The sequence below is a fragment of the Diabrotica undecimpunctata genome, chromosome 1 (genome assembly GCF_040954645.1).
Source record: "Diabrotica undecimpunctata isolate CICGRU chromosome 1, icDiaUnde3, whole genome shotgun sequence".
NCBI lineage: Eukaryota > Metazoa > Arthropoda > Insecta > Coleoptera > Chrysomelidae > Diabrotica > Diabrotica undecimpunctata.
In genome coordinates, this window is record NC_092803.1 from 186217262 (window position 1) to 186229069 (window position 11808).

General features: G+C 29.3%; 2 long non-coding RNA genes across 2 annotated transcripts; one reads left to right on the forward strand and one right to left on the reverse strand.

The window, feature by feature from the left end:
- The first annotated feature begins 324 nt into the window (after positions 1 to 324).
- Positions 325 to 8133, forward strand: LOC140441696 (uncharacterized). The gene is made up of 2 exons (XR_011951028.1): positions 325 to 641; positions 7905 to 8133. It is a non-coding gene; the product is annotated as an uncharacterized lncRNA (long non-coding RNA).
- LOC140432712 (uncharacterized) lies at positions 2396 to 5449 on the reverse strand. The gene is made up of 2 exons (XR_011949835.1): positions 5185 to 5449; positions 2396 to 5043 (listed from the first exon to the last, which is right to left on the reverse strand). It is a non-coding gene; the product is annotated as an uncharacterized lncRNA (long non-coding RNA).
- Positions 8134 to 11808: the final 3675 nt, after the last annotated feature.

An 11808-nucleotide genomic window follows, 5' to 3' on the forward strand; every position in this document is an offset into this window, starting at 1 on the left:
TTGTTAAAATATCCGATTATAATTGTGATATCTTGCGTGTTAATGGATTTTAAAATGTTGTCTGTGTCCTCGTAAAAACTTTCAACGCCATTCTTTGGTTTGTCGGCAATTGGAGCAGTAACTTGTATAATGTTCATTTTGGGTTTTGCTCTGATTAAAATATCGAGTGTATCGATGTACGAGTATAATTCTGTTTGAGTATGAGGTGAAAATATACTACCACGTTATCAATGTTTTGTTTAATATTATCGTTATAATTAAGTTATTTCGTTAGTAGTAACTTGAAATACCCTGTACATGTGTTAATACAGTCATAATGTTTCACGTCTTATCATTAACAAAGTTTCCACAACCTGAGTTTTGCCTATAAATAAAGAAAAACATTTATTCAACACACACTGTTAATAATACCGTAAATATGCTTCGTTTTATTATATTATCAACAATGGTACTTTGTTTAGCATTACCGGTTATATTTGGTGCGTCGTGTCACTGTAACGAAAACAAAAAAGGGTGTGGACCGACCTATTGTGACAATAAGAAATTTTTCTGTCCTCTTGAAAGACCATGCAATAATACACAAGTTCAGCAAATATGGCCTGAACAATGTGTCTGCTGTCAAACTTGTTTTAACGTAGTGTGTAAGTATAGGTATAATTGACTTATCTTATATCTTATACACTTCTCAAGGATACTATCATAATAACATTTATTATAATAAATATATACCTAATGACAGTTATTATTTATTATGGAAATAATTTGTTGTTCTTCTTTAAGGGTACCCATTGGTAAGGTCGAAGCCATAAAGGTTTTTATCAATTTAGGTAACTTAAAGAGAGGGCCGTCTCTAAGAATTTTACATAAGGTGTTTTTGTATTTATTGTAATATATATGTAATAAAAGTATTTTATTTATAATTGTTACGTTAAATAAATTGTAAGTAAGTAATAACAAAAGGATGAAGTGGAAATTAAAATGAATCTTAAAATCATTAAATCTTGAGATGGCGTATCATAAGTGTATATATAATTCCGTATTATTTAGTTAAATAACTAAAATTCCGTAACTACTTTTTTGTTATTGACTTTTTTGTATCTTAGCACATAGACGATGCAAAAAACTTAAGCACCAAACAGTTGTTGTAAGGTACTTATTTTCTTGCCTACGTGAAGTCTGTTTACTAAAATATCCACTGTAGCTACAATTTGTTCTTCATACAATGCATGCCCTTTGCACTTACATATGTACAATCTACCTTCTGAGTAGTCCTGTTGTCGTGTCTTGTTAATGTTACTATAATAGGATTACATACTTACAATTTTTTTACCGAACACTGACTTTTCAGTTAAATTCACCTTATGTAAGTCGTCGTTACTATTCTTCGTCGTTTCTTTCGACAAAAGTTTGGAAAATATTGTCAGTAATTTATTTTATCTTAACATATTTGTTTAATTCGATTTTGACTATCGTTACCATTATCATCTTTGCTTTTATTCTTATAGGAATCTACTTCCCAAATTACATTTCTCCAAAAGTTTCTAATTTTGGTCGTACCAATATGAATCGTCTTTATTGACATGTCCCACTTAATCGTCTCTGTGCAGGTCTTTGGTGTTTCTTTTCTAGTCATTCCAGGAACTTACAGATCAGCAATTCTTCGTATTTGGTAATTCTAATATTGAGGTTGAACATGTCTAAACAATGTTAACTTATTTACCCTCATTTCCATAATATATTTCTCTCCAATGGCACTAAAGCCCAAATGAAGGGTTGGTTTACTCCAAACTATTCTTCCAACTTTGCTGGTCTTGCGTCGATCTTTTCTAAGTTCTTAAGTTCTCACGTCTAGAAATATCTTCTTCTTCTTAGCCTTCTGTCGTCCATGTTTGGACATAGGCCTCTCCCAACTCCTTTCATCTGTCTCTATCCTGAGCAACATATTTCCAATTTGTTTCGGCTATTTTTTTAATGTCATCAACCCATCTCATCTGTGGTCTTCCTCTTGGTCGTTTAAGTTCGTATGGTCTCCAATGTTGTATTGTAGTATTAAACTCGGTTCGCTATTCCCAGTCCGAACTGTCCATAGCACACTACCACCTAGCATTGAAACTTCCGTGTTAAGGAATAAAACAATGATTGGCGCATCACCTAGTGATCGGGCGCATAACTATATATACATGGCGCTAAATTCAAAAGTTTAGTAATATTACCTAGGATTGTGAACTCATTTTAAAGTAAAGGAAAATCGATATAATCCTAAAATAACAAGAAAAATCCTTATCCTATACGATAATAAATATTTTTCGTATACTTTTTGGGTTTTCTTGTTATGTTGGGACATATTTATTTTCCATTACATTAAAATGCCAAAGTGGTTAAAAAAATTACAGAATAAAATATAGAATAAAATCTTTATTTATAAAAATGTTACAAGAAATGTTATATGTGTTACAAGAAATATTAATAATACAAGCCATGTGTAGTATAATTTAGTTTTCTTAATGTTGTGACAAGAACGGGTCAGTATTTAAATAATTGTTTTGTCATTCTTATCAAGTTTTATGTGAATAAAAGCCTAATTCTGCAAAAGACATTTTACTACAATTTTATTCGCATAAATTTACAATGGGGAAGTACTTTAGACCAGATAAACTAGAGGCTGGTCCAAACTGTCAAACTTCCACCAAAGAATTCAAACATTAGTAAGTATATAACATTCAAGAATTTTTTAGAAAGCAATGAATCTAAAGATAAATCCCTAGAAGGTAACGATAAGTACATGCTTTTAAAAAATTAATCTACGATTACATAAGCGAAGCAATCAATCTGGAAAACCAATTGCTTTTTTCACACATACCCTCACAGATTCTGAATAAAAACATTATGCAATTGAAAAAAAAGCAAATGAGTTGAAGTATTTAAAAAAATGCAGACATTATCTGGTAGAAAAGCAATTCTAACCAATTACAGATTAAATCAGTATTTGGTTTATATAGAATGACGGTATATATCAAATCTAACAAGGAGAACTAGCTTTACTTCACAAGAATTTATTAATTATCTACACTCTAAAGGAATATATTCAAGTAGAACAACACCATATAATCATGAAGAAAATGGTTAAGTCGAAAAATACAATGAGTTATATGGAAATTGGTGAATCTAGCTTAGAAAACCAAAAATTTAGAATTCACTTAATGGAAAACTGCTTTACCATGTGCTCTGCACTATATAAGAAGTTTACTGTTGAATTGTTATATTATTGAATCAAGATAATGATGAAGGTCCAAATAACACACTAGAGAATTCCACTACTAAATAAATACCAGATGAGACAGAAAATTTACCTGTTCAAAAACCTGATGATAATGATGAACCAAGATTGGAAAATTCAGATTTTCATTCTAGCTGTAAATCAGCTGGAGCTAAAAATAAACCAAAATAGTTGCAATATTTTGTTCAAAAATAGGGACGGGTGAATGTAGTATAATTTAGTGTTCTAAATGTTATGACAGGAACTTGTCAGTATTTAAATATTTTTTTTGTAATTCTAATGTCAAATTAAAGCCCAATAAGCAACAGACAGCCATCAGACATTCTGAGTTTTTTGTAGTACTTTCATCCTAATGCAATAACACACACTATCAGTGGTCAGTGAAAACTCTTACAGTCTGGCGTTCTACTCACAGAAAGAGAGAACTCAAGGACCCTGCTAAGTTGGAAACAGAACAATTAAATGATTTAGTTCTAGAAAGAAGTTTATATACATTTATACTCATACTATATGTTATATATTTATATGATAATACTTTTATTCTTATAATCAGAATCATAATATGAGTTCCAGAAAAATATTCTGGTTATCAACAAAATTATGATTTTGATTAGATTAGCAAAATATTGCTTCTTGCAAAAAGAAAACCCAAGAATGAGGAATAACCGAATGATAGCAAATAGAAAAAACGAACAAAAAAAAAGAACAATGGATAAGGTAAATAATTTATTTCTAAGGTATGCTTAAAGTTTTCACCCAGAATGTAAGCTTTGCTAAAACCTGATATAGTAACTTTATTTGCTCAGTATAAACTCCAAACAACAGAGGATAATAATGTTTTTATGCCTGAAATGACAAACACAATTACAATCAACAGATTTTTTCACCAGTATGTCATCTTAAGATCAGACATCCCATCCCTGTCATCAACAGAATAGGAAAGATCCCTGTCAACACATTCAAATTTATTTATTCATAACTCTGAACGCCTTACCGCTGTCTATGTGGATGCAGGCTAATATACGGGACAAGCCGATTAAGTGTTACAACTTAGTGGTTAAGTACACAGTATTTTAAGATAATAAAATTAAATAATGTGAAATAAAAATATATTATGTACACAAACACATGCATGTACACATACATATATATATATATATATATATATATATATATATATATATATATATATATATATATATATAATTAAAGATGTAATGACATTTTAAAACCTATAAACCCAACAGTTAGTTCTATGATTCTAAAATCCAGCACAAACAATAAAGATGGAAAAATAACATAACAAAAATAAAAAAATATGTAAAGTATTACCTAGTTACAATAAAAACATGAAGTATTTTACACAGTTAAGTTTCCAAACTCTATGGTACCAGTAACTCTTCTACTAATATTTATATATTTATTGAGGGACATATTAAATACATTTACATTTAGGTTGTTTAACAAAGATAAGTATCTATTCAGTGGGCTATTAGCACCATAGGTTGTTTTACAAAATGGAACATTAAAAGTACATAGATGAGGCAAACCATGGTATTATAATATGGTACTCTAAGACCAATCTCACTCACAAGAGAGGGACAGATCCCTCCTCATACTTAAAGCAGGCAAGCTCATAGACCTCTCCATGATAGTGTAGTCATGGTCTGCTAATCTAATCCAACTTTGAAAGGCGCACACCTGTAGAAATTTATGCCGAACCCTCTCTAAGGTGATGCTTTTTAAGATAGTTGTTGAACCACCACCTGCAAATAATTCAAATACTAAGCTAAGTAAGACTGGTTTTATAATATATAATTTTAGGTTAAATTTATAAACTAATTTTATAGTAAAAGGTCAGATATAATGTGAATAAGAATATAGGTCAGTGGTATAATAGTTCTTACCTGGTCCTGGTAAAAACAAACTCGGAACGGCTGTTCTCGTAATACCCCTATTTCCAACATTGACTATATCTTCCTCTTTAAAATGACTAGCGCATACACGAAAATTGTTATAAATAGTTTCTTTTGCAGCATTCTCTAATTAGGGCTCTTAACAGCATTCACCCATTTATCAAACATATCCATATAATGTCCTGGACTTAAAAAAGTAGTATCAAAGAATATAGACGCTTAAGCGTCTATATTCTTTGGTAGTATCCATGCAATCTGGAACACAATTTTTTTGTTCAGTTCTTCGTCTCTACATTGTTATTCCATGTAATGTGTTCGATTCCATAATATAATATCGTCGAATATTGTACGATTTTGCACTATTTATACAAAAAATTTTAAATTATAAAATAAATTATAAAAAATAAAACAAATACAAATATGGCGCTGTATTTGTCTAAACTCAACTTTGACTTGATCACAGCACACTCACTCCGTGCAGGAACGAGACTAGCAGCGCCACCAAGCGAATGGGCGCCTAATCCGAACATGATTTGACCTTGGCTATCCCTGTTACCAATCTAGGTGTAATTTATCTATGGAACTGTCTAGTGCATTTAGTAATTATTTTTTTGCGAAGTTAGTTACTTTTTGACAGACTAAAAGTGGCTGGAAATTACTATACAACCAAGCACACGTACTCACAGCCAATATTAATAGTAAACAAACTAAATAGTAAATAAAATAGAACTTTGCGAATTACCGACAATTAATATTTATTTATCTGCACCATATAATAAATGGTTATGTTAAATTATAACGACTAAAATATATTTTTTAAATATATACTATCCAAAATTTGATGAGTTTAGTATACACTTCCACTATTTAGAATAATTCTTCTTTTTTTTTTAAAGAAAGAAGTCTGCAATAGTAGGATACTTGAGCTATTAATACTGAGAAGTAGGAATTGTTGTGTTGTAGGTTTCCGACAATGAATCTGTCAAAATATGCCCGAGCTAAGCGAATGGAGTTTACAACGTTGGTCTTTTTGTCTAGCAGTGTGGCCCGTGAAGCTCCATTTAAGTTTGGCAATTTTTGTTGTTATGTCCTCGACTTTTGTTTTGGATCTTACCAGTCGTTTCTCTTTTTATCTGACAGTCGTATACCTAACATTGCTCTTGCCATTGTTCTTTCTGTTGTGGGTAGTTTATTCATGTTTGCCTTGGTTAGGGTCCAGGTTTGACATCCATATGTCATGATAGGAAGGATGCATTAGTTGAACCAGTTGAAGTATCCAACTAAGTTTTCCAAATCCTGCTCATGCTAGTCCTGCTCTTCTAGTAATTTCCGCACTTTGGTTCTCTTTGTCAAGTTTCAGGATTTGGCCTAGGTAGATATATTCCTGGATTTGTTATATCTCACTGCCATTTATAGTTATACGTCTGGGGTCATCTGTGTTTGTCATTATTTTTGTTTTTTTCATATTCATTTTTACGCCGACGTATTGGAAGCTGGCTGCTAGTTTTTGTACGGGTTCAAAATCCTATTTAGCGTAACTCGAAAAATCGAGACAGGTGTAGTAATCTTGCGGTATACCGTAATATACATAATCTACATACATCTACACTTATTATAATTTTATATAATATATTTTTATATAACAACTCGAGAACGACTGGATCCATATGGCTAAATATTATTTTAAAATATTTGTATGAAATAAAATAAAATAAATTAAATAAAATTCAATAAAATTAAATAAACTTAAATAAAATTAAATAACATTAAATAAAATTAAATAAAATTAAATAAAATTAAATAAAATTAAATAAAATTATATAAAATTAAATAAAATTAAATAAAATTAGATAAAATTAAATAAAATAAAATAAAAATAAAATTAAAATTAAATAAAATTAAATAAAATTAAATAAAATTAAATAAAATTAAAAAAAATTAAATAAAATTAAATAAAATTAAATAAAATTAAATAAAATTAAATAAAATTAAATAAAATGAAATAAAATTAAATAAAATTAAATAAAATGAAATAAAATTAAATAAAATTAAATAAAATTAAATAAAATTGAATACAATTAAAATTAAATAAAATAATTAAAATTAAATAAAGTTAAATAAAATTAAATAAAATTAAATAAAATTAAATAAAATTAAATAAAATTAAATAAAATTAAATCAAATTCAATAAAATTAAATAAAATTAAATAAAATTAAATAAAATTAAATGAAATTAAATAAAATTAAATAAAATTAAATAAAATTAAAATAAAATAAATAAAATTAAATAAAATTAAATAAAATTAAATAAAAAAATTAAAATTAAATAAAATTAAATAAAATTAAATAAAATTAAATAAAATTAAATAAAATTAAATAAAATTAAATAAAATTAAATAAAATTAAATAAAAAAAATTAAATAAAATTAAATAAAATATTAATAAAATTAACTAAATTCATTTCGAACTGAATAACTTACGTGTCGTTAGATGTTGTCGGTTGAACCAGTACTTTGTCAGTGTGTTGTGTTGGTGTTTGCATGATTTTGAATAAAGACTTTTGCAGCGGCTTTGGCACGATCGTTATTGTGAAAGTAAATGGCAACTATTTAACTTCTTTCTTTTTTAATATATATAATAAAAAAAAATGGAACAGAATTCGATTAAAAAAAAAAGAAACAAAAGCTAATAATTTTTATTATTCCTTTTAGCTGAAGGCGAACCATGTGGAGGTGATAACATAAACGCAATATGTCCAGATGGTTTAAAATGTTGCAGTAACGTCTGCCGGAAAATCGAATAAAATATGAAAAATACATTGAAAGTGTACTTAAATTTTTATTTATTTATATAAAATGTGTCATTTAATTATTGCTCTTATGTACATCAAATAAAATATCTTGTAACACTAAAAAAAGAAATATACATTTCTGCATTGTATATTCTTTAGTCCATTAAAACAGGATATATAGTTTTATAATTTTTGAAAACCTACTTATAGATAAAAATATTTAGATTCACTTATTTTGTATACGATGCTGATTTTTACCTGAAATGACTAGACTAGAAATGAAAATATTACGTACTTGAGTGGTTTCTATAATTTAACATTTTTTTTTCTTCTACCTTGGCGTATTTGCGTAAACTCTTGGACAGAGGCCTACCTATGAGTTCCTACTCTTCTCCATTACCAGACAAATACCAAATCAAGAGATTCATTGTATTCATTCCACTGTTCTATAAGTGCCTGCATTGTCTGTAGATGTTCTATGGTACTACAGCCTTTGCAAAATCCCGCTTGTTCAACAAGCTGGTAACTATCAAACATGCTGGTAACAAAGCAGATTTGTGTGTAAAATTAACAACCAAAGTAATAACAAATAAACTGAATAAAATTATAACACTAGCAGAAGAACAAGGTTCCAGATCGGAAAGATCATGCACCGACGGTATATTTATAATGAGGCAAGTGCAAGAGAAATCATTAGAATACAACAGACCGGCATATCTATGTTTCGTGGACCTTAAAAATGCGTTTGACCAGGTCAAACTAAAAGACGTTATCCATTTATTGTATGCAAGAGAGATACCTCTAGGAATAATCAAAACGATCAAAAATATTTACCAAAACAACACAATAAAAGTAAAAGTGGAAGAAGAACTAACCGACTCGATTAAAGATGGCAATGAAATAAGACAGGGAGATTCCCTGAGTGACTTGCTGCAACTGCAAGAAAATTTAACACGTTAATTTCCCCAAAAAATGACAAAATACATGGCTACAATAGCAAATTTACTAAGATGTAAATTGAAGCTAAAAGGTCAGAAAATAGAACAAGTGATGGAGTTTAAATATCTAGGCATTACATTATCTAGCTACAGAAAGCACGAAACTGAAGTAAAAGATCAAGTGTATAGACAAAACAGAGCCGCAGGCTGCATGAATAAAACAATATGGAGAAATAAAAATATCGGGAAAGAAATGAAAGGTAGAATTTACCAAAACAGTCATCAGACCAATATTGACATATTTGGCAGAAACACGAACTGACACAGAGCGGACAAAAAGGATGGTAGAAACATCAGAGATGAAAACACTTAGAAAAATTGATGGCAAGACACTATGGGACAGAGCTAGAAGTACAGATATACGACGTAGATGCAAAGTGGAAAATATCAAGAACTGGGTAATAAATAAAAGAGTAGAATGGAACGATCACATAAGCTGAATGACAACAGGTAGAGTAGTAAAGATGGCAAAAGACGATTCCTCAATAGAAACACGATCAGTAGTAAGACCACGTAAACGATGGAACGACAACTGACTGAAGGCACATTGGAAAATAGACACAGTCATGTCTACATGAAAAGAAAAAGAATAAGTTTGTACAGATGTGGTAACACAAATGGTCTGTAATTTTTGATTTTGCGTTTGTCTTCGATGTTGTGTATTTAAGTAACTGTAAATTTTGTTAAGAGCTACCCCAATGAGTGTATCACTCGTTTATTTAGATTGTAACTGTCTTATTATTTTTATTATTGTCCTAATAAGTTTCTTATATTATAGTGTCTATATATAGGACAATCCATAATAGCCATTACGACTTGAAGTGACAAGAATAAAAACCTTTTTACGCAGACCGTCCCTTGCGAGTTCCTACTCAGTTTAGAGCTTTCCCTCACGATCTTTAACTGACACGAAAATGTAAACAAGAAGACTTTTGAAATACCAAAATGAAAGCTTTTAAACTTTAGTTATATAGAAGAGGACTAAATATTTCATAACCAACTCATATTAAAAGTACTGTGATTGAGATTAAGAAATGTCACATAAAACAGGCATATTTTAAAAAATATTAAATATGAACTTTATTGTTCATTGTATATTATTTATACTGAAAATTAAAGGAAAGAAGAAAGTTGGAATATGTTGCAAAGTGTTTTGCCTTGAACTGTTGTATTGAACTGCAATTTCTAGTTTATTTTTAACTACATATATCTGTTGATAATTAAACACCTACCTATATTATTGTGATATTTTTTATGTTTTAATTCATACCAAATAACACCGACAACAATTGTTTATTAGACATACTCAAGGAAACTAAATTATAATACATTGTATTGACGACCTACCTTAACAGAAAATTTCTTGTCGGCTCAGGAGTTGATTTTAATAAACTGATACAGTTCATTAAATGCAATCAATAACGGTTTAAGTGGCACAGAAAAAGTGAAATAAAGTAATTATAGAGTATTAGATTTATTTTAGATAGTATAACAAATTAGAAATGCAAACAAAAGTAATTTGGAATGTATAGAACATACTCCGGTACATACTCCTAAATATATTAAAAAAAAAACAGGTATAATCATTCAAGAAATAATTATTGTTCATCTTTCTTAAACTACTAAAGACATAGCACGTAACATGTTGTTCTTATTTTAGAAAATATAGAACAATCAATGGATCATTATGTCGAAGAACAAGCCGGATTTTAAAAAGCCAGATAATAACTGGATAATTATATTCATCATGAGACAAGTAACAGAAAAGAACAAAGAGATAAATATTGAAACACATATCTTTATCGACTTGGAGAAAACATACAATAGCATGCATAGGAAACAACTATGAGAAGCAATGAGAAGAATGGACGTTATAGAGAAATGGGTGAAGTGAATATAACACAAAGACTGTATAAAAAAGCAGAGATGCAAATAAAGTTAGGCAATTGAGTCATTTGTACACAAGACAGAGAGGACATGGAATTTATTATAAGGAAATTAAATAAAGTATATATGCTATGGGGATTTTAACTTAAGTTTAGAAGAACAGCTTATTAAGAGTTTTAATACTTTATTCAGGGTCAATGATAAGCCGAGATGAAACTTATATGATAGATAAAGAAATGAAAACGGCACGGGGTAAACAAGCCACGAAAATATTTTATGATGGATATGGAACAACACTCTTATATTAAACAAAAAAAGGATCTTTTAGAGCATAGTGCTGGATAATAGCCTATATGAAGCGGAATGATGTCCACAAATCTTCAGAGAGGATGGAATGAGAACAAAGGAAATATGGAACAGAATAAAAGTAAAATATTGGATTGGAACCCGCCGGGAAAATAACGAAGAGGAAGACCTACTATAAGATAAAAGACGTGTATAGGAAACGCAATGATAAAAAGAGGCCTTAGAGAAAATGCCTGGGAGAACAGCGAGAAGAAAAAGGAGAAGAAGGCAACGCAACAACAAATACAATGTTCACTAACGGATATCTGAATAAATAATATAGGACTAAATAAACGAACGGTTGTGTGGGTTGATGTATGAGGAAGTAACAACTAGTGTTAGGACAGAGGCGGGGAAGGATAATACATTTCATGGAAACCTAGGATTGCAGTGAATAATACATGAAAAAAGTTGCATGTAATAGAGATAGCGCGGAATAGATGACATAAAATGAGACAGGTAGTATATTGGGTAACAAAAATATTTCAGTGAAACTGATAAGAAAGCTTAAAAACCAACAAAAAAATTCCTATCAAATGATATTCAGTTATATTTTATTATTAATTTAATATTTCGTCTGAATCTGACAGGTCT